General features: G+C 40.0%; 1 long non-coding RNA gene and 69 other non-coding genes across 70 annotated transcripts; all 70 read left to right on the top strand.

Annotated features, from left to right (window-relative positions):
• Window positions 1–804: 804 nt before the first annotated feature.
• LOC125561979 lies at window positions 805–2,139 on the top strand. The gene is made up of 2 exons (XR_007307684.1): window positions 805–1,955; window positions 2,102–2,139. It is a non-coding gene; the product is annotated as an uncharacterized LOC125561979 (long non-coding RNA).
• A 695-nt stretch (window positions 2,140–2,834) lies between these two features.
• On the top strand, window positions 2,835–2,906 carry Trnag-ucc. The gene has a single exon. It is a non-coding gene; the product is annotated as a tRNA-Gly (tRNA).
• Window positions 2,907–2,978: 72 nt separating this feature from the next.
• Window positions 2,979–3,050, top strand: Trnag-ccc. The gene has a single exon. It is a non-coding gene; the product is annotated as a tRNA-Gly (tRNA).
• A 72-nt stretch (window positions 3,051–3,122) lies between these two features.
• Trnag-ucc lies at window positions 3,123–3,194 on the top strand. The gene has a single exon. It is a non-coding gene; the product is annotated as a tRNA-Gly (tRNA).
• Window positions 3,195–3,697: 503 nt separating this feature from the next.
• Trnag-ucc lies at window positions 3,698–3,769 on the top strand. Its single transcript has one exon. It is a non-coding gene; the product is annotated as a tRNA-Gly (tRNA).
• A 210-nt stretch (window positions 3,770–3,979) lies between these two features.
• Trnag-ucc lies at window positions 3,980–4,051 on the top strand. Its single transcript has one exon. It is a non-coding gene; the product is annotated as a tRNA-Gly (tRNA).
• A 72-nt stretch (window positions 4,052–4,123) lies between these two features.
• Trnag-ucc lies at window positions 4,124–4,195 on the top strand. Its single transcript has one exon. It is a non-coding gene; the product is annotated as a tRNA-Gly (tRNA).
• A 360-nt stretch (window positions 4,196–4,555) lies between these two features.
• Trnag-ucc lies at window positions 4,556–4,627 on the top strand. The gene has a single exon. It is a non-coding gene; the product is annotated as a tRNA-Gly (tRNA).
• A 66-nt stretch (window positions 4,628–4,693) lies between these two features.
• Trnag-ucc lies at window positions 4,694–4,765 on the top strand. Its single transcript has one exon. It is a non-coding gene; the product is annotated as a tRNA-Gly (tRNA).
• A 72-nt stretch (window positions 4,766–4,837) lies between these two features.
• Trnag-ccc lies at window positions 4,838–4,909 on the top strand. The gene has a single exon. It is a non-coding gene; the product is annotated as a tRNA-Gly (tRNA).
• Window positions 4,910–4,981: 72 nt separating this feature from the next.
• On the top strand, window positions 4,982–5,053 carry Trnag-ucc. The gene has a single exon. It is a non-coding gene; the product is annotated as a tRNA-Gly (tRNA).
• A 791-nt stretch (window positions 5,054–5,844) lies between these two features.
• Trnag-ucc lies at window positions 5,845–5,916 on the top strand. Its single transcript has one exon. It is a non-coding gene; the product is annotated as a tRNA-Gly (tRNA).
• Window positions 5,917–6,133: 217 nt separating this feature from the next.
• Window positions 6,134–6,205, top strand: Trnag-ucc. Its single transcript has one exon. It is a non-coding gene; the product is annotated as a tRNA-Gly (tRNA).
• Window positions 6,206–6,277: 72 nt separating this feature from the next.
• On the top strand, window positions 6,278–6,349 carry Trnag-ccc. Its single transcript has one exon. It is a non-coding gene; the product is annotated as a tRNA-Gly (tRNA).
• Window positions 6,350–6,421: 72 nt separating this feature from the next.
• Trnag-ucc lies at window positions 6,422–6,493 on the top strand. Its single transcript has one exon. It is a non-coding gene; the product is annotated as a tRNA-Gly (tRNA).
• A 217-nt stretch (window positions 6,494–6,710) lies between these two features.
• Window positions 6,711–6,780, top strand: Trnag-ucc. The gene has a single exon. It is a non-coding gene; the product is annotated as a tRNA-Gly (tRNA).
• Window positions 6,781–7,284: 504 nt separating this feature from the next.
• Trnag-ucc lies at window positions 7,285–7,356 on the top strand. Its single transcript has one exon. It is a non-coding gene; the product is annotated as a tRNA-Gly (tRNA).
• Window positions 7,357–7,717: 361 nt separating this feature from the next.
• Trnav-uac lies at window positions 7,718–7,789 on the top strand. The gene has a single exon. It is a non-coding gene; the product is annotated as a tRNA-Val (tRNA).
• A 216-nt stretch (window positions 7,790–8,005) lies between these two features.
• On the top strand, window positions 8,006–8,077 carry Trnag-ucc. The gene has a single exon. It is a non-coding gene; the product is annotated as a tRNA-Gly (tRNA).
• A 72-nt stretch (window positions 8,078–8,149) lies between these two features.
• Window positions 8,150–8,221, top strand: Trnag-ucc. Its single transcript has one exon. It is a non-coding gene; the product is annotated as a tRNA-Gly (tRNA).
• A 505-nt stretch (window positions 8,222–8,726) lies between these two features.
• Trnag-ucc lies at window positions 8,727–8,798 on the top strand. The gene has a single exon. It is a non-coding gene; the product is annotated as a tRNA-Gly (tRNA).
• Window positions 8,799–9,158: 360 nt separating this feature from the next.
• Trnae-uuc lies at window positions 9,159–9,230 on the top strand. The gene has a single exon. It is a non-coding gene; the product is annotated as a tRNA-Glu (tRNA).
• A 73-nt stretch (window positions 9,231–9,303) lies between these two features.
• Window positions 9,304–9,375, top strand: Trnag-ucc. The gene has a single exon. It is a non-coding gene; the product is annotated as a tRNA-Gly (tRNA).
• A 72-nt stretch (window positions 9,376–9,447) lies between these two features.
• Trnae-uuc lies at window positions 9,448–9,519 on the top strand. The gene has a single exon. It is a non-coding gene; the product is annotated as a tRNA-Glu (tRNA).
• Window positions 9,520–9,735: 216 nt separating this feature from the next.
• Trnag-ucc lies at window positions 9,736–9,807 on the top strand. Its single transcript has one exon. It is a non-coding gene; the product is annotated as a tRNA-Gly (tRNA).
• Window positions 9,808–9,873: 66 nt separating this feature from the next.
• Window positions 9,874–9,945, top strand: Trnag-ucc. The gene has a single exon. It is a non-coding gene; the product is annotated as a tRNA-Gly (tRNA).
• A 216-nt stretch (window positions 9,946–10,161) lies between these two features.
• On the top strand, window positions 10,162–10,233 carry Trnag-ucc. Its single transcript has one exon. It is a non-coding gene; the product is annotated as a tRNA-Gly (tRNA).
• A 210-nt stretch (window positions 10,234–10,443) lies between these two features.
• Window positions 10,444–10,515, top strand: Trnag-ucc. The gene has a single exon. It is a non-coding gene; the product is annotated as a tRNA-Gly (tRNA).
• A 360-nt stretch (window positions 10,516–10,875) lies between these two features.
• Window positions 10,876–10,947, top strand: Trnag-ucc. Its single transcript has one exon. It is a non-coding gene; the product is annotated as a tRNA-Gly (tRNA).
• Window positions 10,948–11,019: 72 nt separating this feature from the next.
• On the top strand, window positions 11,020–11,091 carry Trnag-ucc. Its single transcript has one exon. It is a non-coding gene; the product is annotated as a tRNA-Gly (tRNA).
• A 66-nt stretch (window positions 11,092–11,157) lies between these two features.
• Trnag-ucc lies at window positions 11,158–11,229 on the top strand. Its single transcript has one exon. It is a non-coding gene; the product is annotated as a tRNA-Gly (tRNA).
• Window positions 11,230–11,301: 72 nt separating this feature from the next.
• Trnag-ccc lies at window positions 11,302–11,373 on the top strand. The gene has a single exon. It is a non-coding gene; the product is annotated as a tRNA-Gly (tRNA).
• A 72-nt stretch (window positions 11,374–11,445) lies between these two features.
• Window positions 11,446–11,517, top strand: Trnag-ucc. The gene has a single exon. It is a non-coding gene; the product is annotated as a tRNA-Gly (tRNA).
• Window positions 11,518–11,732: 215 nt separating this feature from the next.
• Trnag-ucc lies at window positions 11,733–11,804 on the top strand. The gene has a single exon. It is a non-coding gene; the product is annotated as a tRNA-Gly (tRNA).
• A 216-nt stretch (window positions 11,805–12,020) lies between these two features.
• Trnag-ucc lies at window positions 12,021–12,092 on the top strand. Its single transcript has one exon. It is a non-coding gene; the product is annotated as a tRNA-Gly (tRNA).
• Window positions 12,093–12,302: 210 nt separating this feature from the next.
• On the top strand, window positions 12,303–12,374 carry Trnag-ucc. Its single transcript has one exon. It is a non-coding gene; the product is annotated as a tRNA-Gly (tRNA).
• A 504-nt stretch (window positions 12,375–12,878) lies between these two features.
• Trnag-ucc lies at window positions 12,879–12,950 on the top strand. The gene has a single exon. It is a non-coding gene; the product is annotated as a tRNA-Gly (tRNA).
• A 66-nt stretch (window positions 12,951–13,016) lies between these two features.
• Window positions 13,017–13,088, top strand: Trnag-ucc. The gene has a single exon. It is a non-coding gene; the product is annotated as a tRNA-Gly (tRNA).
• A 72-nt stretch (window positions 13,089–13,160) lies between these two features.
• Window positions 13,161–13,232, top strand: Trnag-ccc. The gene has a single exon. It is a non-coding gene; the product is annotated as a tRNA-Gly (tRNA).
• Window positions 13,233–13,304: 72 nt separating this feature from the next.
• Trnag-ucc lies at window positions 13,305–13,376 on the top strand. Its single transcript has one exon. It is a non-coding gene; the product is annotated as a tRNA-Gly (tRNA).
• Window positions 13,377–14,167: 791 nt separating this feature from the next.
• On the top strand, window positions 14,168–14,239 carry Trnag-ucc. The gene has a single exon. It is a non-coding gene; the product is annotated as a tRNA-Gly (tRNA).
• Window positions 14,240–14,456: 217 nt separating this feature from the next.
• Trnag-ucc lies at window positions 14,457–14,528 on the top strand. Its single transcript has one exon. It is a non-coding gene; the product is annotated as a tRNA-Gly (tRNA).
• Window positions 14,529–14,600: 72 nt separating this feature from the next.
• Trnag-ccc lies at window positions 14,601–14,672 on the top strand. The gene has a single exon. It is a non-coding gene; the product is annotated as a tRNA-Gly (tRNA).
• A 219-nt stretch (window positions 14,673–14,891) lies between these two features.
• Window positions 14,892–14,961, top strand: Trnag-ucc. The gene has a single exon. It is a non-coding gene; the product is annotated as a tRNA-Gly (tRNA).
• A 504-nt stretch (window positions 14,962–15,465) lies between these two features.
• Window positions 15,466–15,537, top strand: Trnae-uuc. The gene has a single exon. It is a non-coding gene; the product is annotated as a tRNA-Glu (tRNA).
• Window positions 15,538–15,898: 361 nt separating this feature from the next.
• Window positions 15,899–15,970, top strand: Trnav-uac. Its single transcript has one exon. It is a non-coding gene; the product is annotated as a tRNA-Val (tRNA).
• Window positions 15,971–16,186: 216 nt separating this feature from the next.
• Window positions 16,187–16,258, top strand: Trnag-ucc. Its single transcript has one exon. It is a non-coding gene; the product is annotated as a tRNA-Gly (tRNA).
• Window positions 16,259–16,330: 72 nt separating this feature from the next.
• On the top strand, window positions 16,331–16,402 carry Trnag-ucc. The gene has a single exon. It is a non-coding gene; the product is annotated as a tRNA-Gly (tRNA).
• Window positions 16,403–16,475: 73 nt separating this feature from the next.
• Window positions 16,476–16,547, top strand: Trnag-ucc. Its single transcript has one exon. It is a non-coding gene; the product is annotated as a tRNA-Gly (tRNA).
• Window positions 16,548–16,907: 360 nt separating this feature from the next.
• Window positions 16,908–16,979, top strand: Trnag-ucc. Its single transcript has one exon. It is a non-coding gene; the product is annotated as a tRNA-Gly (tRNA).
• A 360-nt stretch (window positions 16,980–17,339) lies between these two features.
• Window positions 17,340–17,411, top strand: Trnae-uuc. Its single transcript has one exon. It is a non-coding gene; the product is annotated as a tRNA-Glu (tRNA).
• Window positions 17,412–17,628: 217 nt separating this feature from the next.
• On the top strand, window positions 17,629–17,700 carry Trnae-uuc. The gene has a single exon. It is a non-coding gene; the product is annotated as a tRNA-Glu (tRNA).
• Window positions 17,701–17,916: 216 nt separating this feature from the next.
• Trnag-ucc lies at window positions 17,917–17,988 on the top strand. The gene has a single exon. It is a non-coding gene; the product is annotated as a tRNA-Gly (tRNA).
• A 66-nt stretch (window positions 17,989–18,054) lies between these two features.
• Trnag-ucc lies at window positions 18,055–18,126 on the top strand. Its single transcript has one exon. It is a non-coding gene; the product is annotated as a tRNA-Gly (tRNA).
• Window positions 18,127–18,198: 72 nt separating this feature from the next.
• Trnag-ccc lies at window positions 18,199–18,270 on the top strand. Its single transcript has one exon. It is a non-coding gene; the product is annotated as a tRNA-Gly (tRNA).
• Window positions 18,271–18,342: 72 nt separating this feature from the next.
• Window positions 18,343–18,414, top strand: Trnag-ucc. The gene has a single exon. It is a non-coding gene; the product is annotated as a tRNA-Gly (tRNA).
• A 503-nt stretch (window positions 18,415–18,917) lies between these two features.
• On the top strand, window positions 18,918–18,989 carry Trnag-acc. The gene has a single exon. It is a non-coding gene; the product is annotated as a tRNA-Gly (tRNA).
• A 72-nt stretch (window positions 18,990–19,061) lies between these two features.
• Window positions 19,062–19,133, top strand: Trnae-uuc. Its single transcript has one exon. It is a non-coding gene; the product is annotated as a tRNA-Glu (tRNA).
• Window positions 19,134–19,205: 72 nt separating this feature from the next.
• On the top strand, window positions 19,206–19,277 carry Trnag-ccc. Its single transcript has one exon. It is a non-coding gene; the product is annotated as a tRNA-Gly (tRNA).
• A 72-nt stretch (window positions 19,278–19,349) lies between these two features.
• On the top strand, window positions 19,350–19,421 carry Trnag-ucc. The gene has a single exon. It is a non-coding gene; the product is annotated as a tRNA-Gly (tRNA).
• Window positions 19,422–20,068: 647 nt separating this feature from the next.
• Trnag-ucc lies at window positions 20,069–20,140 on the top strand. Its single transcript has one exon. It is a non-coding gene; the product is annotated as a tRNA-Gly (tRNA).
• Window positions 20,141–20,933: 793 nt separating this feature from the next.
• Trnav-uac lies at window positions 20,934–21,005 on the top strand. The gene has a single exon. It is a non-coding gene; the product is annotated as a tRNA-Val (tRNA).
• A 66-nt stretch (window positions 21,006–21,071) lies between these two features.
• Trnag-ucc lies at window positions 21,072–21,143 on the top strand. The gene has a single exon. It is a non-coding gene; the product is annotated as a tRNA-Gly (tRNA).
• Window positions 21,144–21,215: 72 nt separating this feature from the next.
• On the top strand, window positions 21,216–21,287 carry Trnag-ccc. Its single transcript has one exon. It is a non-coding gene; the product is annotated as a tRNA-Gly (tRNA).
• Window positions 21,288–21,359: 72 nt separating this feature from the next.
• Window positions 21,360–21,431, top strand: Trnar-ucg. The gene has a single exon. It is a non-coding gene; the product is annotated as a tRNA-Arg (tRNA).
• A 359-nt stretch (window positions 21,432–21,790) lies between these two features.
• Trnag-ucc lies at window positions 21,791–21,862 on the top strand. Its single transcript has one exon. It is a non-coding gene; the product is annotated as a tRNA-Gly (tRNA).
• Window positions 21,863–22,078: 216 nt separating this feature from the next.
• On the top strand, window positions 22,079–22,150 carry Trnag-ucc. The gene has a single exon. It is a non-coding gene; the product is annotated as a tRNA-Gly (tRNA).
• Window positions 22,151–22,222: 72 nt separating this feature from the next.
• Window positions 22,223–22,294, top strand: Trnag-ucc. Its single transcript has one exon. It is a non-coding gene; the product is annotated as a tRNA-Gly (tRNA).
• Window positions 22,295–22,655: 361 nt separating this feature from the next.
• Window positions 22,656–22,727, top strand: Trnav-uac. Its single transcript has one exon. It is a non-coding gene; the product is annotated as a tRNA-Val (tRNA).
• Window positions 22,728–23,087: 360 nt separating this feature from the next.
• On the top strand, window positions 23,088–23,159 carry Trnag-ucc. The gene has a single exon. It is a non-coding gene; the product is annotated as a tRNA-Gly (tRNA).
• Window positions 23,160–23,216: the final 57 nt, after the last annotated feature.

Below are 23,216 nucleotides of genomic sequence, written 5' to 3'. Positions count from 1 at the left end.
TCAGATGATGCTTGATATTTTTCTTGATCATGATTACCTGTGATTACGCTGTTTGCGTGGGTGGTCCTTGTGGCCCTAGTGTCGATTGCAATTCAAAGTGCGTTCTTCTGAAAGACTGTAACAAGGATATTCGTGGACACAAGAAGCTGCTTAACATATCAGACAAGTCTCTTCAAACTGAGTTTGAACTTCTTCTTGCTAGAGCTGGCAAGTGAATCATGATTTAACGACCGGAGTATTTGTTAAGCGCGCGCGTAGGTGACTCTTGAAACGCAAATGTAATCACAAGTAGCCCAGGCGATGGTTGCTTGTTCGTAGCTCGGAATCCGGCTGTTCTGAGTGGGGACGAGTAAAGCGACGACGAGTAAAATGAGTTCTCTAATAAAAATCTGACTATCCCCGAAAGAACAAAGAGGGACTTTTTATGCCTTTGCAGTATCTTCACGGGACTTTTACTTGCCGGATTTGGCTGCGTACCAGGGTTATCTAGCTTATGCTTTATAGTTTTGTCTACAAATAGCACTTCCATTGGGAACCGACCTTCGGCCGTTGTGGGGGGATGCGTTCGCAACCCCAGCATCCCCCCTCCCCCCTGGGTACGGGACTGCATTTTGCTTATTCTCTGAACATATTTTGGGGAGTCCCTATTTCAACTCAACCTCCCGTTTGGTAGACTCGACTTCTTTACCGTTGTGTGTGTGTGTGTGTGTGTGTGGGGGGGGGGGGGGGGGGGGGGGGGGGGGGGGGGGGGGGGGGGGGGGGAGAGACGGAGATTTCTTTTTCATGACAGACTTTGCCCAAAAGTACAGACTTGCTCACAGGCTAAAACATCCCTCGCATTAAAACAATGTCAATTAGCATTATATCTTTCGTTTAGCGAAAGTATTATTTTACCCCTCAAACACGGGGAGTAGATCGTCGTCTGTATCGGAATCATAGACATGTTCATTCAATCTGTCGCAAGCTCCAACTGATTTTGTAACCCTTTTCCAGGCAGTCTTGTTGGCATTGCACAGTTGTTGGTCTTGTTATATCAAGCAAAGTAGCCAATAACAAGTTACTGTTCTCACGGCAATCTACGATTGTGTTTGTGCAGAGCGGCTTTTGTTTTTTTCTTAATACAATGCAGGGAAGTAGCCAATAGAGGTTCATTGTTCTAACGGCAATCAACAGTTTCCATTGAGTTAACTGACAGCTCAGTGTTTGGACAGAGTGATATTTGTTTTCTCTTGCTACAAAGTAGCGAAGCAGCCCATTTAAAGTCACTATTCTCACGTAGTTGCCGATTTTCCAGCTACCGATTTTTCAAACTACTTCAGTCACCTGGAGCAAGTCGGTAATTTTGCGCAAAGTCCGTAATGAAAAAGAAACTCTGTCCCACCGGCGCCCCGCAACAAGGGCACACTTGCCCTAGGGACTCCCACGCAAAATGTCAGCAAGCTGTTTTTTCTTTGGCGACAATTTTTTATTTTATGTATATGTTTGTGTATTTAAAAATAAATAAAAAAAAAAAACCGGTCCGCCGAGGTCCGGTCCGCGTAGGTCCGTGAAGGTCCGGTCTTCATTTTACAGAGACCCGCTCTTATTGATAAAATTTCAGCAGTAATCAAGCAGTGCTCATGTGCACACAACTAATATGCAGATAAACGTAAATATACAATTTTTACTCTTACGCCTAAGTTCTTTACCAAATCATCAGATGTTTTTGAAAATAGACAAACAAGACATGATATCGACTTTTTATCAAATATGGTTTTCTAATAAAGAAAGACTAAGACTCAAAACTGTCTGTTCTTATGGGGATTAGGATACCTGTGGAAAGTCACGCATTCTCATCTGGCAGACGGCTGATCAGTTGTTGTCATTTGAAACCAGACTCGTGTTCAAGTACTTGACCTTTACATTGAAATTAATCTTACAAATCGGCCTTTTCCCTAGAAACCTCTTGACAGAAGGTAAGAACTGATGTGCTTGAATATCTTTTACTTCAATGAAGCGTAAAGAAATTTTAAAACCCAAACAAATCCTTCAAAGTTTGCCATTCCGGCAGGCGTACAAAATAGCAAATATTTTTCATTGTAATGTCTTTATTGACTTGCAGTAACTTCCAAGGATGAACCAAGACTATTATACAGCATCTAAAATTAGTATACAGCACGGATAGAGTTTATTTTCGGTGATTTGTCTCCCGTACAAACAGGTATGTGTATCTAATAAAGACGGCTGTCAAGAAAATCGCGTGTTATTTGAGCTTGACATGGGGTTGCGTTCGGCTTCATTATAATTCGGGAATTTGATTCCCCCAATTTTTTATCTGCTGAATCGAAAGAAATAACACCAATCTTTGCTCAAAGTGCAAAATTTCTGCGAAAATCCATGTACCATCGATTTTATAAGCCCCTAATTTAGACTATTATTCAAGTCGACATTTTTTATTGACATGTTTAGACAGCAATAAAATATCCTTTTTTTGTCGGAAAAAGTGAAGAAACCACTCTATTTATACCTTATCAACTCCTTTCTAAGGATCTGTATCGCTATTTTTAATTCCGCATATATTTAAAGAATATTTTGCGATTTTTTACGCAAGGTGAAAAATGCCCCCAAATCGGCGATTTGATAGGCAAAATCGTAAATTCAGTTTTTCTCGAAAAATATTTATTGTATGTAACTCAAACTTTTTTACCATGATAAGAGAGCCAGGGGCTAACTTTAAACCAATTTTGGGCGATTTTGAAATTTCGTATTTGGAACTCCTCAGTTGAATTTAAGGGACTGGTGCACTTAATGAGTTTTAGTTGTCAATTAATTTCAAGATGATTGGAACAAGTGAAGCGTTGGTGGTATAGTGGTAAGCATAGCTGCCTTCCAAGCAGTTGACCCGGGTTAGATTCCCGGCTAAAGCAATTTCATTTTTACTTGTCTATGATTCTTAGTTTTCTTTCTCAATTATATTCAAGATGATTGCAACTAGTGAAGCGTTGGTGGTATAGTGGTTAGCATAGCTGCTTCCCAAGCAGTTGACCCGGGTTCGATTCCCGGCCAACGCAAATTCCCTTTTTCTTTTCAATGACTTTTAGTTGTCATTGTCATTTAATTTCAAGATGATTGGAACAAGTGAAGCGTTGGTGGTATAGTGGTTAGCATAGCTGCCTTCCAAGCAGTTGACCCGGGTTCGATTCCCGGCCAACGCAATTTCAATTTCACTTGTCAATGAATCATGGTTGTCATTTTCAATTAAATGCAAGAGTATAGTAAGAAGTGAAGCGTTGGTGGTACAGTGGTTAGCAAACTGCCTTCCAAGCAGTTGACCCGGGTTTGATTCCCGACCAACAAAATTTAATTTTTACCTGTTAATGATTCATGGTTGTCTTTGTCAATTAATTTCAAGATTATTGCAACCAAAGAAGCGTTGGTGGTATATTGGGTAGCATAGCTGCCTTCCAAGCAGTTGACCCGGGTTCGATTCCCGGCTAAAGCAATTTCATTTTTACTTTTCTGTGATTCATAGTTTTCTTTGTCAATTATATTCAAGATGATTGCAACAAGTAAAGCTTTGGTGGTATAGTGGTTAGCATAGCTGCCTTCCAAGCAGTTGACCCGGGTTCGATTCCATGCCAACACATATTCCCTTTTACTTTTTATTGTGTTTTAGTTGTCATCGTCAATTTATTTCAAGATGATTGAAATAAGTGAAGCGTTGGTGGTATAGTGGTAAGCATAGCTGCCTTCCAAGCAGTTGACCCGGGTTCGATTCCCGGCCAACGCAAATGCACTTTTACTTTTTAATGAGTTTTAGTTGTCAATTAATTTCAAGATGATTGGAACAAGTGAAGCGTTGGTGGTACAGTGGTTAGCATAGCTGTCTTCCAAGCAGTTAACACTGGTTCGAATCCCGACCAACAAAATTTAATTTTTACTTGTTAATGATTCATGGTTGTCTTTGTCAATTAATTTCAAGATTATTGCAACAAGTGAAGCGTTGGTGGTATAGTGGTTAGCATAGCTGCCTTCCAAGCAGTTGACCCGGGTTCGATTCCCGGCTAAAGCAATTTCATTTTTACTTTTCTGTGATTCATAGTTTTCTTTGTCAATTATATTCAAGATGATTGCAACAAGTAAAGCGTTGGTGGTATAGTGGTTAGCATAGCTGACTTCCAAGCAGTTGACCCGGGTTCGATTCCCGGCTAAAGCAATTTAATTTTTACTTGTCTATGATTCATAGTTTTCTTTGTCAATTATATTCAAGATGATTGCAACAAGTGAAGCGTTGGTGGTATAGTGGTTAGCATAGCTGCCTTCCAAGCAGTTGACCCGGGTTCTATTTCCGGCCAATGCAAATTCCTTTTTACTTGTGAAGGATTCATGGCTGTCATTTTCAATTAATTTCAAGAATATTGCAACCAGTGAAGCGTTGGTGGTATAGTGGTTAGCATAGCTGCCTTCCAAGCAGTTGACCCGGGTCCGATTCCCCGCCAACACATATTCCCTTTTACTTTTTATTGTGTTTTAGTTGTCATCGTCAATTTATTTCAAGATGATTGAAATAAGTGAAGCGTTGGTGGTATAGTGGTAAGCATAGCTGCCTTCCAAGCAGTTGACCCGGGTTCGATTCCCGGCCAACGCAAATGCACTTTTGCTTTTTAATGAGTTTTAGTTGTCAATTAATTTCAAGATGATTGGAACAAGTGAAGCGTTGGTGGTATAGTGGTAAGCATAGCTGCCTTCCAAGCAGTTGACCCGGGTTCGATTCCCGGCTAAAGCAATTTCATTTTTACTTGTCTATGATTCTTAGTTTTCTTTCTCAATTATATTCAAGATTATTGCAACTAGTGAAGCGTTGGTGGTATAGTGGTTAGCATAGCTGCTTCCCAAGCAGTTGACCCGGGTTCGATTCCCGGCCAACGCAAATTCCCTTTTTCTTTTCAATGAGTTTTAGTTGTCATTGTCATTTAATTTCAAGATGATTGGAACAAGTGAAGCGCTGGTGGTATAGTGGTTAGCATAGCTGCCTTCCAAGCAGTTGACCCGGGTTCGAATCCCGGCCAACGCAATTTCAATTTCACTTGTCAATGAATCATGGTTGTCATTTTCAATTAAATGCAAGAGTATAGTAAGAAGTGAAGCGTTGGTGGTACAGTGGTTAGCAAGCTGCCTTCCAAGCAGTTGACCCGGGTTTGATTCCCGACCAACAAAATTTAATTTTTACCTGATAATGATTCATGGTTGTCTTTGTCAATTAATTTCAAGATTATTGCAACCAGTGAAGCGTTGGTGGTATATTGGTTAGCATAGCTGCCTTCCAAGCATTTGACCCGGGTTCGATTCCCGGCTAAAGCAATTTCATTTTTACTTGTCTATGATTCATGGTTGTCTTTGTCAATTAACTTCAAAATTATTGGAACAAATGAAGCGTTGCTGGTATAGTGGTTAGCATACCTGCCTTCCAAGCAGTTGACCCGGGTTCGATTACCGGCCAACGCAAGTTCAATTTTACATGTCAATGAATCATGGTTGTCATTGCCAATTAAATGCAAGAGTATGGTAAGAAATGAAGCTTTGGTGGTACAGTGGTTAGCATAGCTGCCTTCCAAGTAGTTAACCCTGGTTCGAATACCGTCCAACAAAATTTAATTTTTACTTGTTAAGGATTCATGGTTGTCTTTGTCAATTAATTTCAAGATTATTGCAACCAGTGAAGCGTTGGTGGTATATTGGTTAGCATAGCTGCCTTCCAAGCAGTTGACCCGGGTTTGATTCCCGGCTAAAGCAATTTCATTTTTACTTGTCTATGATTCATAGTTTTCTTTGTCAATTATATTCAAGATGATTGCAACAAGTGAAGCGTTGGTGGTATAGTGGTTAGCATAGCTGCCTTCCAAGCAGTTGACCCGGGTTCTATTCCCGGCCAACGCAAATTCCCTTTTTCTTTTCAATGAGTTTTAGTTGTCATTGTCATTTAAATTTCAAGATGATTGGAACAAGTGAAGCGTTGGTGGTATAGTGGTTAGCGTAGCTGCCTTCCAGGCAGTTGACCCGGGTTCCATTCCCGGGCAACACATATTCCCTTTTACTTTTTATTGTGTTTTAGTTGTCATCGTCAATTTATTTCAAAATGATTGAAATAAGTGAAGCGTTGGTGGTATTGTGGTAAGCATAGCTGCCTTCCAAGCAGTTGACCCGGGTTCGATTCCCGGCTAAAGCAATTTCATTTTTACTTGTCTATGATTCATAGTTTTCTTTGTCAATTATATTCAAGATTATTGCAACTAGTGAAGCGTTGGTGGTATAGTGGTTAGCATAGCTGCTTCCCAAGCAGTTGACCCGGGTTCGATTCCCGGTCAACGCAAATTCCCTTTTTCTTTTCAATGAGTTTTAGTTGTCATTGTCATTTAATTTCAAGATGATTGGAACAAGTGAAGCGTTGGTGGTATAGTGGTTAGAATAGCTGCCTTCCAAGCAGTTGACCCGGGTTCGATTCCCGGCCAACGCAATTTCAATTTCACTTGTCAATGAATCATGGTTGTCATTTTCAATTAAATGCAAGAGTATGGTAATCAGTGAACCGTTGGTGGTACAGTGATTAGCAAGCTGCCTTCCAAGCAATTGACCCGGGTTCGATTCCCCACCAACAACATTTAATTTTAACTTGTTAATGATTCATGTTTGTCTTTGTCAATTAAGTTCAAAATTATTGGAACAATTAAAGAGTTGGTGGTATAGTGGTTAGCATAGCTGCCTTCCAAGCAGTTGACCCGGGTTCGATTCCCGGCTAAAGCAATTTCATTTTTACTTGTCTATGATTCATGGTTGTCTTTGTCAATTAATTTCAAATTTATTGGAACAAATGAAGCGTTGCTGGTATAGTGGTTAGCATACCTGCCTTCCAAGCAGTTTACACGGGTTCGATTCCCGGCCAACGCAAGTTCAATTTTACATGTCAATGAATCATGGTTGTCATTGTCAATTAAATGCAAGAGTATGGTAAGAAATGAAGCGTTGGTGGTACAGTGGTTAGCATAGCTGCCTTCCAAGCAGTTAACCCTGGTTCGAATCCCGACCATCAAAATTTAATTTTTACTTGTTAAGGATTCATGGTTGTTTTTGTCAATTAATTTCAAGATTATTGCAACCAGTGAAGCGTTGGTGGTATATTGGTTAGCATAGCTGCCTTCCAAGCAGTTGACCCGGGTTTGATTCCCGGCTAAAGCAATTTCATTTTTACTTGTCTATGATTCATAGTTTTCTTTGTCAATTATATTCAAGATGATTGCAACAAGTGAAGCGTTGGTGGTATAGTGGTTAGCATAGCTGCCTTCCAAGCAGTTGACCCGGGTTCGATTCCCGGCCAACGCAAATTCCCTTTTTCTTTTCAATTAGTTTTAGTTGTCATTGTCATTTAAATTTCAAGATGATGGGAACAAGTGAAGCGTTGGTGGTATCGTGGTTAGCATAGCTGCCTTCCAGGCAGTTGACCCGGGTTCGATTCCCGGGCAACGCAATTTCATTTTTACTTGTCAATGAGTCATGGTTGTCATTGTAAATTAAATGCAAGAGTATGGTAATCAGTGAAGCGTTGGTGGTACAGTGGTTAGCATAGCTGCCTTCCAAGCAGTTGACCCTAGTTCGAATCCCCACCAACAACATTTAATTTTAACTTGTTAATGATTCATGGTTGTCGTTGTCAATTAATTTCAAAATTATTGGAACAATTGAAGCGTTGGTGGTATAGTGGTTAGCATAGCTGCCTTACAAGCAGTTGACCCGGGTTCGATTCCCGGCCAACGCAATTTCAATTTTACTTGTCATTGAATCATGGTTGTCATTGTCAATTAAATGCAAGAGTATGGTAAGAAATGAAGCGTTGGTGGTACAATGGTTAGCATAGCTGCCTTCCAAGCAGTTAACCCTGGTTCGAATCCCGACCAACAAAATTTAAATTTCACTTGTTAAGGATTCATGGTTGTCTTTGTCAATTAATTTCATGATTATTGCAACCAGTGAAGCGTTGGTGGTATATTGGTTAGCATAGCTGCCTTCCAAGCAGTTGACCCGGGTTCGATTCCCGGCTAAAGCAATTTCATTTTTACTTGTCTATGATTCAAAGTTTTCTTTGTCAATTATATTCAAGATGATTGCAACAAGTGAAGCGTTGGTGGTATAATGGTTAGCATAGCTGCCTTCCAAGCAGTTGACACGGGTTCGATTCCCGGCCAACGCAAATTCCCTTTTTCTTTTCAATGAGTTTTAGTTGTCATTGTCATTTAAATTTCAAGATGATTGGAACAAGTGAATCGTTGGTGGTATAGTGGTTAGCATAGCTGCCTTCCAAGCAGTTGACCCGGGTTCGATTCCCGGGCAACTCAATTTCATTTTTACTTGTCAATTAGTCATGGTTGTCATTGTAAATTAAATGCAAGAGTATGGTAATCAGTGAAGCGTTGGTGGTACAGTGGTTAGCATAGCTGCCTTCCAAGCAGTTGAACGTAGTTCGAATCCCCACCAACAACATTTAATTTTAACTTGTTAATGATTCATGGTTGTCTTTGTCAATTAATTTCAAGATTATTGCAACCAGTGAAGCGTTGGTGGTATATTGGGTAGCATAGCTGCCATCCAAGCAGTTTAACTGGGTTCGATTCCCGGCTAAAGCAATTTTATTTTTACTTGTCTATGATTCATAGTTTTCTTTGTCAATTATATTCAAGATTATTGGAACAAGTGAAGCGTTGGTGGTATAGTGGTTAGCATAGCTGCCTTCCAAGCAGTTGACCCGGGTTCAATTCCCGGCCAACGCAATTTCATTTTTACTTGTCAATTAGTCATGGTTGTCATTGTAAATTAAATGCAAGAGTATGGTAATCAGTGAAGCGTTGGTGGTACAGTGGTTAGCATAGCTGCCTTCCAAGCAGTTGACACTAGTTCGAATCCCCACCAACAACATTTAATTTTAACTTGTTTATGATTCATGGTTGTCTTTGTCAATTAATTTCAAGATTATTGCAACCAGTGAAGCGTTGGTGGTATATTGGGTAGCATAGCTGACATCCAAGCAGTTGACACGGGTTCGATTCCCGGCTAAAGCAATTTCATTTTTACTTGTCTATGATTCATAGTTTTCTTTGTCAATTATATTCAAGATGATTGCAACAAGGGAAGCGTTGGTGGTATAGTGGTTAGCATAGCTGCCTTTCAAGCAGTTGACCCGTGTTCGATTCACGGCCAACGCAAATTCCCTTTTTCTTTTCAATGAGTTTTAGTTGTCATTGTCATTTAAATTTCAAGATGATTGGAACAAGTGAAGCGTTGGTGGTATAGTGGTTAGCATAGCTGCCTTCCAAGCAGTTGACCCGGGTTCAATTCCCGGCAAACGCAATTTCATTTTTACTTGTCAAGGATTCATGGCTGTCATTTTCAATTAATTTCAAGATTATTGCAACAAGTGAAGCGTTGGTGGTATAGTGGTTAACATAGCTGCCTTTCAAGCAGTTGACCCGGGTTCTATTCCCGGCCAACGCAAATTCCTTTTTACTTGTCAAGGATTCATGGCGGTCATTTTCAATTAATTTCAAGATTATTGCAACAAGTGAAGCGTTGGTGGTATACTGGTTAGCATAGCTGCCTTCCAAGCAGTTGACCCGGGTTCTATTCCCTGCCAACACATATTCCCTTTTACTTTTTAATGTGTTTTAGTTGTCATCGTAAATATATTTCAAGATTATTGAAACAAGTGAAGCGTTGGTGGTATAGTGGTAAGCATAGCTGCCTTCCAAGCAGTTGACCCGGGTTCGATTCCCGGCCAACGCAAATGCCCTTTTACTTTTTAATGAGTTTTAGTTGTCAATTAATTTCAAGATGATTGGAACAAGTGAAGCGTTGGTGGTATAGTGGTAAGCATAGCTGCCTTCCAAGCAGTTGACCCGGGTTCGATTCCCGGCTAAAGCAATTTCATTTTTACTTTTCTGTGATTCATAGTTTTCTTTGTCAATTATATTCAAGATGATTGCAACAAGTAAAGCTTTGGTGGTTTAGTGATTAGCATAGCTGCCTTCCAAGCAGTTGACCCGGGTTCGATTCCCTGCCAACACATATTCCCTTTTACTTTTTATTGTGTTTTAGTTGTCATCGTCAATTTATTTCAAGATGATTGAAATAAGTGAAGCGTTGGTGGTATAGTGGTAAGCATAGCTGCCTTCCAAGCAGTTGACCCTGGTTCGATTCCCGGCCAACGCAAATGCACTTTTACTTTTTAATGAGTTTTAGTTGTCAATTAATTTCAAGATGATTGGAACAAGTAAAGCGTTGGTGGTACAGTGGTTAGCATAGCTGTCTTCCAAGCAGTTAACACTGGTTCGAATCCCGACCAACAAAATTTAATTTGAACTTGTTAATGATTCATGGTTGTTTTTGTCAATTAATTTCAAGATTATTGCAACAAGTGAAGCGTTGGTGGTATAGTGGTTAGCATAGCTGCCTTCCAAGCAGTTGACCCGGGTTCGATTCCCGGCTAAAGCAATTTCATTTTTACTTTTCTGTGATTCATAGTTTTCTTTGTCAATTATATTCAAGATGATTGCAACAAGTAAAGCGTTGGTGGTATAGTGGTTAGCATAGCTTCCTTCCAAGCAGTTGACCCAGGTTCGATTCCCGGCTAAAGCAATTTAATTTTTACTTGTCTATGATTCATAGTTTTCTTTGTCAATTATATTCAAGATGATTGCAACAAGTGAAGCGTTGGTGGTATAGTGGTTAGCATAGCTGCCTTCCAAGCAGTTGACCTGGGTTCTATTTCCGGCCAATGCAAATTCCTTTTTACTTGTGAAGGATTCATGGCTGTCATTTTCAATTAATTTCAAGATTATTGCAACCAGTGAAGCGTTGGTGGTATAGTGGTTAGCATAGCTGCCTTCCAAGCAGTTGACCAGGGTCCGATTCCCTGCCAACACATATTCCCTTTTACTTTTTATTGTGTTTTAGTTGTCATCGTCAATTTATTTCAAGATGATTGAAATAAGTGAAGCGTTGGTGGTATAGTGGTAAGCATAGCTGCCTTCCAAGCAGTTGACCCGGGTTCGATTCCCGGCCAACGCAAATGCACTTTTGCTTTTTAATGAGTTTTAGTTGTCAATTAATTTCAAGATGATTGGAACAAGTGAAGCGTTGGTGGTATAGTGGTAAGCATAGCTGCCTTCCAAGCAGTTGACCCGGGTTCGATTCCCGGCTAAAGCAATTTCATTTTTACTTGTCTATGATTCTTAGTTTTCTTTCTCAATTATATTCAAGATGATTGCAACTAGTGAAGCGTTGGTGGTATAGTGGTTAGCATAGCTGCTTCCCAAGCAGTTGACCCGGGTTCGATTCCCGGCCAACGCAAATTCCCTTTTTCTTTTCAATGACTTTTAGTTGTCATTGTCATTTAATTTCAAGATGATTGGAACAAGTGAAGCGTTGGTGGTATAGTGGTTAGCATAGCTGCCTTCCAAGCAGTTGACCCGGGTTCGATTCCCGGCCAACGCAATTTCAATTTCACTTGTCAATGAATCATGGTTGTCATTTTCAATTAAATGCAAGAGTATAGTAAGAAGTGAAGCGTTGGTGGTACAGTGGTTAGCAAACTGCCTTCCAAGCAGTTGACCCGGGTTTGATTCCCGACCAACAAAATTTAATTTTTACCTGTTAATGATTCATGGTTGTCTTTGTCAATTAATTTCAAGATTATTGCAACCAGTGAAGCGTTGGTGGTATATTGGTTAGCATAGCTGCCTTCCAAGCAGTTGACCCGGGTTCGATTCCCGGCTAAAGCAATTTCATTTTTACTTTTCTGTGATTCATAGTTTTCTTTGTCAATTATATTCAAGATGATTGCAACAAGTAAAGCTTTGGTGGTAGAGTGGTTAGCATAGCTGCCTTCCAAGCAGTTGACCCGGGTTCGATTCCATGCCAACACATATTCCCTTTTACTTTTTATTGTGTTTTAGTTGTCATCGTCAATTTATTTCAAGATGATTGAAATAAGTGAAGCGTTGGTGGTATAGTGGTAAGCATAGCTGCCTTCCAAGCAGTTGACCCGGGTTCGATTCCCGGCCAACGCAAATGCACTTTTACTTTTTAATGAGTTTTAGTTGTCAATTAATTTCAAGATGATTGGAACAAGTGAAGCGTTGGTGGTACAGTGGTTAGAATAGCTGTCTTCCAAGCAGTTAACACTGGTTCGAATCCCGACCAACAAAATTTAATTTTTACTTGTTAATGATTCATGGTTGTCTTTTTCAATTAATTTCAAGATTATTGCAACAAGTGAAGCGTTGGTGGTATAGTGGTTAGCATAGCTGCCTTCCAAGCAGTTGACCCGGGTTCGATTCCCGGCTAAAGCAATTTCATTTTTACTTTTCTGTGATTCGTAGTTTTCTTTGTCAATTATATTCAAGATGATTGCAACAAGTAAAGCGTTGGTGGTATAGTGGTTAGCATAGCTGACTTCCAAGCAGTTGACCCAGGTTCGATTCCCGGCTAAAGCAATTTAATTTTTATTTGTCTATGATTCATAGTTTTCTTTGTCAATTATATTCAAGATGATTGCAACAAGTGAAGCGTTGTTGGTATAGTGGTTAGCATAGCTGCCTTCCAAGCAGTTGACCCGGGTTCTATTTCCGGCCAATGCAAATTCCTTTTTACTTGTGAAGGTTTCATGGCTGTCATTTTCAATTAATTTCAAGATTATTGCAACCAGTGAAGCGTTGGTGGTATAGTGGTTAGCATAGCTGCCTTCCAAGCAGCTGACCCGGGTCCGATTCCCCGCCAACACATATTCCCTTTTACTTTTTATTGTGTTTTAGTTGTCATCGTCAATTTATTTCAAGATGATTGAAATAAGTGAAGCGTTGGTGGTAAAGTGGTAAGCATAGCTGCCTTCCAAACAGTTGACCCGGGTTCGATTCCCGGCCAACGCAAATGCACTTTTGCTTTTTAATGAGTTTTAGTTGTCAATTAATTTCAAGATGATTGGAACAAGTGAAGCGTTGGTGGTATAGTGGTAAGCATAGCTGCCTTCCAAGCAGTTGACCCGGGTTCGATTCCCGGCTAAAGCAATTTCATTTTTACTTGTCTATGATTCTTAGTTTTCTTTCTCAATTATATTCAAGATTATTGCAACTAGTGAAGCGTTGGTGGTATAGTGGTTAGCATAGCTGCTTCCCAAGCAGTTGACCCGGGTTTGATTCCCGGCCAACGCAAATTCCCTTTTTCTTTTCAATGAGTTTTAGTTGTCATTGTCATTTAATTTCAAGATGATTGGAACAAGTGAAGCGTTGGTGGTATAGTGGTTAGCATAGCTGCCTTCCAAGCAGTTGACCCGGGTTCGAATCCCGGCCAACGCAATTTCAATTTCACTTGTCAATGAATCATGGTTGTCATTTTCAATTAAATGCAAGAGTATAGTAAGAAGTGAAGCGTTGGTGGTACAGTGGTTAGCAAGCTGCCTTCCAAGCAGTTGACCCGGGTTTGATTCCCGACCAACAAAATTTAATTTTTACCTGTTAATGATTCATGGTTGTCTTTGTCAATTAATTTCAAGATTATTGCAACCAGTGAAGCGTTGGTGGTATATTGGTTAGCATAGCTGCCTTCCAAGCATTTGACCCGGGTTCGATTCCCGGCTAAAGCAATTTCATTTTTACTTGTCTATGATTCATGGTTGTCTTTGTCAATTAACTTCAAAATTATTGGAACAAATGAAGCGTTGCTGGTATAGTGGTTAGCATACCTGCCTTCCAAGCAGTTGACCCGGGTTCGATTACCGGCCAACGCAAGTTCAATTTTACATGTCAATGAATCATGGTTGTCATTGCCAATTAAATGCAAGAGTATGGTAAGAAATGAAGCGTTGGTGGTACAGTGGTTAGCATAGCTGCCTTCCAAGTAGTTAACCCTGGTTCGAATACCGTCCAACAAAATTTAATTTTTACTTGTTAAGGATTCATGGTTGTCTTTGTCAATTAATTTCAAGATTATTGCAACCAGTGAAGCGTTGGTGGTATATTGGTTAGCATAGCTGCCTTCCAAGCAGTTGACCCGGGTTTGATTCCCGGCTAAAGCAATTTCATTTTTACTTGTCTATGATTCATAGTTTTCTTTGTCAATTATATTCAAGATGATTGCAACAAGTGAAGCGTTGGTGGTATAGTGGTTAGCATAGCTGCCTTCCAAGCAGTTGACCCGGGTTCTATTCCCGGCCAACGCAAATTCCCTTTTTCTTTTCAATGAGTTTTAGTTGTCATTGTCATTTAAATTTCAAGATGATTGGAACAAGTGAAGCGTTGGTGGTATAGTGGTTAGCGTAGCTGCCTTCCAGGCAGTTGACCCGGGTTCCATTCCCGGGCAACACATATTCCCTTTTACTTTTTATTGTGTTTTAATTGTCATCGTCAATTTATTTCAAGATGATTGAAATAAGTGAAGCGTTGGTGGTATAGTGGTAAGCATAGCTGCCTTCCAAGCAGTTGACCCGGGTTCGATTCCCGGCTAAAGCAATTTAATTTTTACTTGTCTATGATTCATAGTTTTCTTTGTCAATTATATTCAAGATTTATGCAACTAGTGAAGCGTTGGTGGTATAGTGGTTAGCATAGCTGCTTCCCAAGCAGTTAACCCGGGTTCGATTCCCGGTCAACGCAAATTCCCTTTTTCTTTTCAATGAGTTTTAGTTGTCATTGTCATTTAAATTTCAAGATGATTGGAACAAGTGAATCGTTGGTGGTATAGTGGTTAGCATAGCTGCCTTCCAAGCAGTTGACCCGGGTTCGATTCCCCACCAACAACATTTAATTTTAACTTGTTAATGATTCATGTTTGTCTTTGTCAATTAAGTTCAAAATTATTGGAACAATTAAAGAGTTGGTGGTATAGTGGTTAGCATAGCTGCCTTCCAAGCAGTTGACCCGGGTTCGATTCCCGGCTAAAGCAATTTCATTTTTACTTGTCTATGATTCATGGTTGTCTTTGTCAATTAATTTCAAATTTATTGGAACAAATGAAGCGTTGCTGGTATAGTGGTTAGCATACCTGCCTTCCAAGCAGTTTACACGGGTTCGATTCCCGGCCAACGCAAGTTCAATTTTACATGTCAATGAATCATGGTTGTCATTGTCAATTAAATGCAAGAGTATGGTAAGAAATGAAGCGTTGGTGGTACAGTGGTTAGCATAGCTGCCTTCCAAGCAGTTAACCCTGGTTCGAATCCCGACCATCAAAATTTAATTTTTACTTGTTAAGGATTCATGGTTGTTTTTATCAATTAATTTCAAGATTATTGCAACCAGTGAAGCGTTGGTGGTATATTGGTTAGCATAGCTGCCTTCCAAGCAGTTGACCCGGGTTTGATTCCCGGCTAAAGCAATTTCATTTTTACTTGTCTATGATTCATAGTTTTCTTTGTCAATTATATTCAAGATGATTGCAACAAGTGAAGCGTTGGTGGTATAGTGGTTAGCATAGCTGCCTTTCAAGCAGTTGACCCGGGTTCGATTCCCGGCCAACGCAAATTCCCTTTTTCTTTTCAATGAGTTTTAGTTGTCATTGTCATTTAAATTTCAAGATGATGGGAACAAGTGAAGCGTTGGTGGTATCGTGGTTAGAATAGCTGCCTTCCAGGCAGTTGACCCGGGTTCGATTCCCGGGCAACGCAATTTCATTTTTACTTGTCAATGAGTCATGGTTGTCATTGTAAATTAAATGCAAGAGTATGGTAATCAGTGAAGCGTTGGTGGTACAGTGGTTAGCATAGCTGCCTTCCAAGCAGTTGACCCTAGTTCGAATCCCCACCAACAACATTTAATTTTAACTTGTTAATGATTCATGGTTGTCGTTGTCAATTAATTTCAAAATTATTGGAACAATTGAAGCGTTGGTGGTATAGTGGTTAGCATAGCTGCCTTACAAGCAGTTGACCCGGGTTCGATTCCCGGCCAACGCAATTTCAATTTTACTTGTCATTGAATCATGGTTGTCATTGTCAATTAAATGCAAGAGTATGGTAAGAAATGAAGCGTTGGTGGTACAATGGTTAGCATAGCTGCTTTCCAAGCAGTTAACCCTGGTTCGAATCCCGACCAACAAAATTTAAATTTCACTTGTTAAGGATTCATGGTTGTCTTTGTCAATTAATTTCATGATTATTGCAACCAGTGAAGCGTTGGTGGTATATTGGTTAGCATAGCTGCCTTCCAAGCAGTTGACCCGGGTTCGATTCCCGGCTAAAGCAATTTCATTTTTACTTGTCTATGATTCAAAGTTTTCTTTGTCAATTATATTCAAGATGATTGCAACAAGTGAAGCGTTGGTGGTATAGTGGTTAGCATAGCTGCCTTCCAAGCAGTTGACACGGGTTCGATTCCCGGCCAACGCAAATTCCCTTTTTCTTTTCAATGAGTTTTAGTTGTCATTGTCATTTAAATTTCAAGATGATTGGAACAAGTGAATCGTTGGTGGTATAGTGGTTAGCATAGCTGCCTTCCAAGCAGTTGACCCGGGTTCGATTCCCGGCCAACGCAATTTCATTTTTAATTGTCAATTAGTCATGGTTGTCATTGTAAATTAAATGCAAGAGTATGGTAATCAGTGAAGCGTTGGTGGTACAGTGGTTAGCATAGCTGCCTTCCAAGCAGTTGAACGTTGTTCGAATCCCCACCAACAACATTTAATTTTAACTTGTTAATGATTCATGGTTGTCTTTGTCAATTAATTTCAAGATTATTGCAACCAGTGAAGCGTTGGTGGTATATTGGGTAGCATAGCTGCCATCCAAGCAGTTTACCTGGGTTCGACTCCCGGCTAAAGCAATTTTATTTTTACTTGTCTATGATTCATAGTTTTCTTTGTCAATTATATTCAAGATGATTGGAACAAGTGAAGCGTTGGTGGTATAGTGGTTAGCATAGCTGCCTTCCAAGCAGTTGACCCGGGTTCAATTCCCGGCCAACGCAATTTCATTTTTACTTGTCAATTAGTCATGGTTGTCATTGTAAATTAAATGCAAGAGTATGGTAATCAGTGAAGCGTTGGTGGTACAGTGGTTAGCATAGCTGCCTTCCAAGCAGTTGACACTAGTTCGAATCCCCACCAACAACATTTAATTTTAACTTGTTAATGATTCATGGTTGTCTTTGTTAATTAATTTCAAGATTATTGCAACCAGTGAAGCGTTGGTGGTATATTGGGTAGCATAGCTGACATCCAAGCAGTTGACACGGGTTCGATTCCCGGCTAAAGCAATTTCATTTTTACTTGTCTATGATTCATAGTTTTCTTTGTCGATTATATTCAAGATGATTGCAACAAGGGAAGCGTTGGTGGTATAGTGGTTAGCATAGCTGCCTTTCAAGCAGTTGACCCGTGTTCGATTCCCGGCCAACGCAAATTCCCTTTTTCTTTTCAATGAGTTTAAGTTGTCATTGTCATTTAAATTTCAAGATGATTGGAACAAGTGAAGCGTTGGTGGTATAGTGGTTAGCATAGCTGCCTTCCAAGCAGTTGACACGGGTTCAATTCCCGGCAAACGCAATTTCATTTTTACTTGTCAAGGATTCATGGCTGTCATTTTCAATTAATTTCAAGATTATTGCAACAAGTGAAGCGTTGGTGGTATAGTGGTTAACATAGCTGCCTTTCAAGCAGTTGACCCGGGTTCTATTCCCGGCCAACGCAAATTCCTTTTTACTTGTCAAGGATTCATGGCTGTCATTTTCAATTAATTTCAAGATTATTGCAACAAGTGAAGCGTTGGTGGTATACTGGTTAGCATAGCTGCCTTCCAAGCAGTTGACCCGGGTTCTATTCCCTGCCAACACATATTCCCTTTTACTTTTTAATGTGTTTTAGTTGTCATCGTAAATATATTTCAAGATTATTGAAACAAGTGAAGCGTTGGTGGTATAGTGGTAAGCATAGCTGCCTTCCAAGCAGTTGACCCGGGTTCGATTCCCGGCCAACGCAAATGCCCTTTTACTTTTTAATGAGTTTTAGTTGTCAATTAATTTCAAGATGATTGGAACAAGTGAAGCGTTGGTGGTATAGTGGTAAGCATAGCTGCCTTCCAAGCAGTTGACCCGGGTTCGATTCCCGGCTAAAGCAATTTCATTTTTACTTGTCTATGATTCTTAGTTTTCTTTGTCAATTATATTCAAGATTATTGCAACTAGTGAAGCGTTGGTGGTATAGTAGTTAGCATAGCTGCTTCCCAAGCAGTTGACCCGGGTTCGATTCCCGGCCAACGCAAATTCCCTTTTTCTTTTCAATGAGTTTTAGTTGTCATTGTCATTTAATTTCAAGATGATTGGAACAAGTGAAGCGTTGGTGGTATAGTGGTTAGCATAGCTGCCTTCCAAGCAGTTGACCCGGGTTCGAATCCCGGCCAACGCAATTTCAATTTCACTTGTCAATGAATCATGGTTGTCATTTTCAATTAAATGCAAGAGTATAGTAAGAAGTGAAGCGTTGGTGGTACAGTGGTTAGCAAGCTGCCTTCCAAGAAGTTGACCCGGGTTCGATTCCCGGCCAACGCAAGTTCAATTTTACATGTCAATGAATCATGGTTGTCATTGTCAATTAAATGCAAGAGTATGGTACGAAATGAAGCGTTGGTGGTACAGTGGTTAGCATAGCTGCCTTCCAAGCAGTTAACCCTGGTTCGAATCCCGTCCAACAAAATTTAATTTTTACTTGTTAATGATTCATGGTTGTCTTTGTCAATTAATTTCAAGATTATTGCAACCAGTGAAGCGTTGGTGGTATATTGGTTAGCATAGCTGCCTTCCAAGCAGTTGACCCGGGTTTGATTCACGGCTAAAGCAATTTCATTTTTACTTGTCTATGATTCATAGTTTTCTTTGTCAATTATATTCAAGATGATTGCAACAAGTGAAGCGTTGGTGGTATAGTGGTTAGCATAGCTGCCTACCAAGCAGTTGACCCGGGTTCGATTCCCGGCCAACGCAAATTCCTTTTTACTTGTCAAGGATTCATGGCTGTCATTTTCAATTAATTTCAAGATTATTGCAACAAGTGAAGCGTTGGTGGTATAGTGGTTAGCATAGCTGCCTTTCAAGCAGTTGACCCGGGTTCGATTCCCGGCTAAAGCAATTTCATTTTTACTTGTCTATGATTCATAGTTTTCTTTGTCAATTATATTCATGATGATTGCAACAAGTGAAGCGTTGGTGGTATAGTGGTTAGCATAGCTGCTTCCCAAGCAGTTGACCCGGGTTCGATTCCCGGCCAACGCAAATTCTCTTTTTCTTTTCAATGAGTTTTAGTTGTCATTGTTATTTAATTTCAAGGTGATTGAAACAAATGAAGCGTTGGTGGTATAGTGGTTAGCATAGCTGCCTTCCAAGCAGTTGACCCGGGTTCGATTCCCGGCCAACGCAATTTCAATTTCACTTGTCAATGAATCATGGTTGTCATTTTCAATTAAATGCAAGAGTATGGTAATCAGTGAAGCGTTGGTGGTACAGTGATTAGCAAGCTGCCTTCCAAGCAGTTGACCCGGGTTCGATTCCCCACCAACAACATTTAATTTTAACTTGCTAATGATTCATGTTTGTCTTTGTCAATTAAGTTCAAAATTATTGGAACAATTGAAGAGTTGGTGGTATAGTGGTTAGCATAGCTGTATTCCAAGCAGTTGACCCGGGTTCGATTCCCGGCCAACGCAATTTCAATTTTACTTGTCAATGAATCATGGTTGTCATTGTCAATTAAATGCAAGAGTATGGTAAGAAATGAAGCGTTGGTGGTACAGTGGTTAGCATAGCTGTCTTCCAAGCAGTTAACACTGGTTCGAATCCCGACCAACAAAATTTAATTTTTACTTGTTAATGATTCATGGTTGTCTTTGTCAATTAATTTCAAGATTATTGCAACAAGTGAAGCGTTGGTGGTATAGTGGTTAGCATAGCTCCCTTCCAAGCAGTTGACCCTTGTTCGATTCCCGGCTAAAGCAATTTCATTTTTACTTTTCTGTGATTCATAGTTTTCTTTGTCAATTATATTCAAGATGATTGCAACAAGTGAAGCGTTGGTGGTATAGTGGTTAGCAAAGCTGCCTTCCAAGCAGTTGACCCGGGTTCGATTCCCGGCTAAAGCAATTTCATTTTTACTTGTCTATGATTCATGGTTGTCTTTGTCAATTAATTTCAAAATTATTGGAACAAATGAAGCGTTGCTGGTATAGTGGTTAGCATACCTGCCTTCCAGGCAGTTGACCCGGGTTCGATTCCCGGCCAACGCAAGTTCAATTTTACATGTCAATGAATCGTGGTTGTCATTGTCAATTAAATGCAAGAGTATGGTAAGAAATGAAGCGTTGGTGGTACAGTGGTTAGCATAGCTGCCTTCCAAGCAGTTAACCCTGGTTCGAATCCCGTCCAACAAAATTTAATTTTTACTTGTTAAGGATTCATGGTTGTCTTTGTCAATTAATTTCAAGATTATTGCAACCAGTGAAGCGTTGGTGGAATATTGGTTAGCATAGCTGCCTTCCAAGCAGTTGACCCGGGTTTGATTCCCGGCTAAAGCAATTTCATTTTTACTTGTCTATGATTCATAGTTTTCTTTGTCAATTATATTCAAGATGATTGCAACAAGTGAAGCGTTGGCGGTATAGTGGTTAGCATAGCTGCCTTCCAAGCAGTTGACCCGGGTTCTATTCCCGGCCAACGCAAATTCCCTTTTTCTTTTCAATGAGTTTTAGTTGTCATTGTCATTTAAATTTCAAGATGATTGGAACAAGTGAAGCGTTGGTGGTATAGTGGTTAGCGTAGCTGCCTTCCAGGCAGTTGACCCGGGTTCGATTCCCGGGCAACACATATTCCCTTTTACTTTTTATTGTGTTTTAGTTGTCATCGTCAATTTATTTCAAGATGATTGAAATAAGTGAAGCGTTGGTGGTATAGTGGTAAGCATAGCTGCCTTACAAGCAGTTGACCCGGGTTCGATTCCCGGCCAACGCAAATGCCCTTTTACTTTTTAATGAGTTTTAGTTGTCAATTAATTTCAAGATGATTGGAACATGTGAAGCGTTGGTGGTATAGTGGTAAGCATAGCTGCCTTCCAAGCAGTTGACCCGGGTTCGATTCCCGGCTAAAGCAATTTCATTTTTACTTGTCTATGATTCTTAGTTTTCTTTGTCAATTATATTCAAGATTATTGCAACTAGTGAAGCGTTGCTGGTATAGTGGTTAGCATAGCTGCTTCCCAAGCAGTTGACCCGGGTTCGATTCCCGGCCAACGCAAATTCTCTTTTTCTTTTCAATGAGTTTTAGTTGTCAATATCATTTAATTTCAAGATGATTGGACCAAGTGAAGCGTTTGTGGTATAGTGGTTAGCATAGCTGCCTTCGAAGCAGTTGACCCGGGTTAGATTCCCGGCCAACGCAATTTCAATTTCACTTGTCAATGAATCATGGTTGTCATTTTCAATTAAATGCAAGAGTATAGTAAGAAGTGAAGCGTTGGTGGTACAGTGGTTAGCAAGCTGCCTTCCAAGCAGTTGACCCGGGTTTGATTCCCGACCAACAAAATTTAATTTTTACCTGTTAATGATTCATGGTTGTCTTTGTCAATTAATTTCAAGATTATTGCAACCAGTGAAGCGTTGGTGGTATATTGGTTAGCATAGCTGCCTTCCAAGCATTTGACCCGGGTTCGATTCCCGGCTAAAGCAATTTCATTTTTACTTGTCTATGATTCATGGTTGTCTTTGTCAATTAATTTCAAAATTATTGGAACAAATGAAGCGTTGCTGGTATAGTGGTTAGCATACCTGCCTTCCAAGCAGTTGACCCGGGTTCGATTCCCGGCCAACGCAAGTTCAATTTTACATGTCAATTAATCATGGTTGTCATTGTCAATTAAATGCAAGAGTATGGTACGAAATGAAGCGTTGGTGGTACAGTGGTTAGCATAGCTGCCTTCCAAGCAGTTAACCCTGGTTCGAATCCCGTCCAACAAAATTTAATTTTTACTTGTTAAGGATTCATGGTTGTCTTTGTCAATTAATTTCAAGATTATTGCAACCAGTGAAGCGTTGGTGGTATATTGGTTAGCATAGCTGCCTTCCAAGCAGTTGACCCGGGTTCGATTCCCGGCTAAAGCAATTTCATTTTTACTTGTCTATGATTCATAGTTTTCTTTGTCAATTATATTCAAGATGATTGCAACAAGTGAAGCGTTGGTGGTATAGTGGTTAGCATAGCTGCCTTCCAAGCAGTTGACCCGGGTTCTATTCCCGGCCAACGCAAATTCCCTTTTTCTTTTCAATGAGTTTTAGTTGTCATTGTCATTTAAATTTCAAGATGATTGGAACAAGTGAACCGTTGGTGGTATAGTGGTTAGCGTAGCTGCCTTCCAGGCAGTTGACCCGGGTTCGATTCCCGGCTAAAGCAATTTCATTTTTACTTGTCAATGAGTCATGGTTGTCATTGTAAATTAAATGCAAGAGTATGGTAATCAGTGAAGCGTTGGTGGTACAGTGGTTAGCATAGCTGCCTTCCAAGCAGTTGACCCTAGTTCGAATCCCCACCAACAACATTTAATTTTAACTTGTTAATGATTCATGGTTGTCTTTGTCAATTAATTTCAAAATTATTGGAACAATTGAAGCGTTGGTGGTATAGTGGTTAGCATAGCTGCCTTACAAGCAGTTGACCCGGGTTCGATTCCCGGCCAACGCAATTTCAATTTTACTTGTCAATGAATCGTGGTTGTCATTGTAAATTAATTTCAAGAGTATGGTAATCAGTGAAGCGTTGGTGGTACAGTGGTTAGCATAGCTGCCTTCAAAGCAGTTGACCCTAGTTCGAATCCCCACCAACAACATTTAATTTTAACTTGTTAATGATTCATGGTTGTCTTTGTCAATTAATTTCAAGATTATTGCAACCAGTGAAGCGTTGGTGGTATATTGGTTAGCATAGCTGCCTTCCAAGCAGTTGACCCGGGTTCGATTCCTGGCTAAAGCAATTTCATTTTTACTTGTCTATGATTCATAGTTTTCTTTGTCAATTATATTCAAGATGATTGCAACAAGTGAAGCGTTGGTGGTATAGTGGTTAGCATAGCTGCCTTCCAAGCAGTTGACCCGGGTTCGATTCCCTGCCAACGCAAATTCCCTTTTTCTTTTCAATGAGTTTTAGTTGTCATTGTCATTTAAATTTCAAGAT

This window comes from Nematostella vectensis, chromosome 4 (genome assembly GCF_932526225.1).
Source record: "Nematostella vectensis chromosome 4, jaNemVect1.1, whole genome shotgun sequence".
Lineage (NCBI taxonomy): Eukaryota > Metazoa > Cnidaria > Anthozoa > Actiniaria > Edwardsiidae > Nematostella > Nematostella vectensis.
This window is presented reverse-complemented; position numbering and strand designations above follow the sequence as displayed.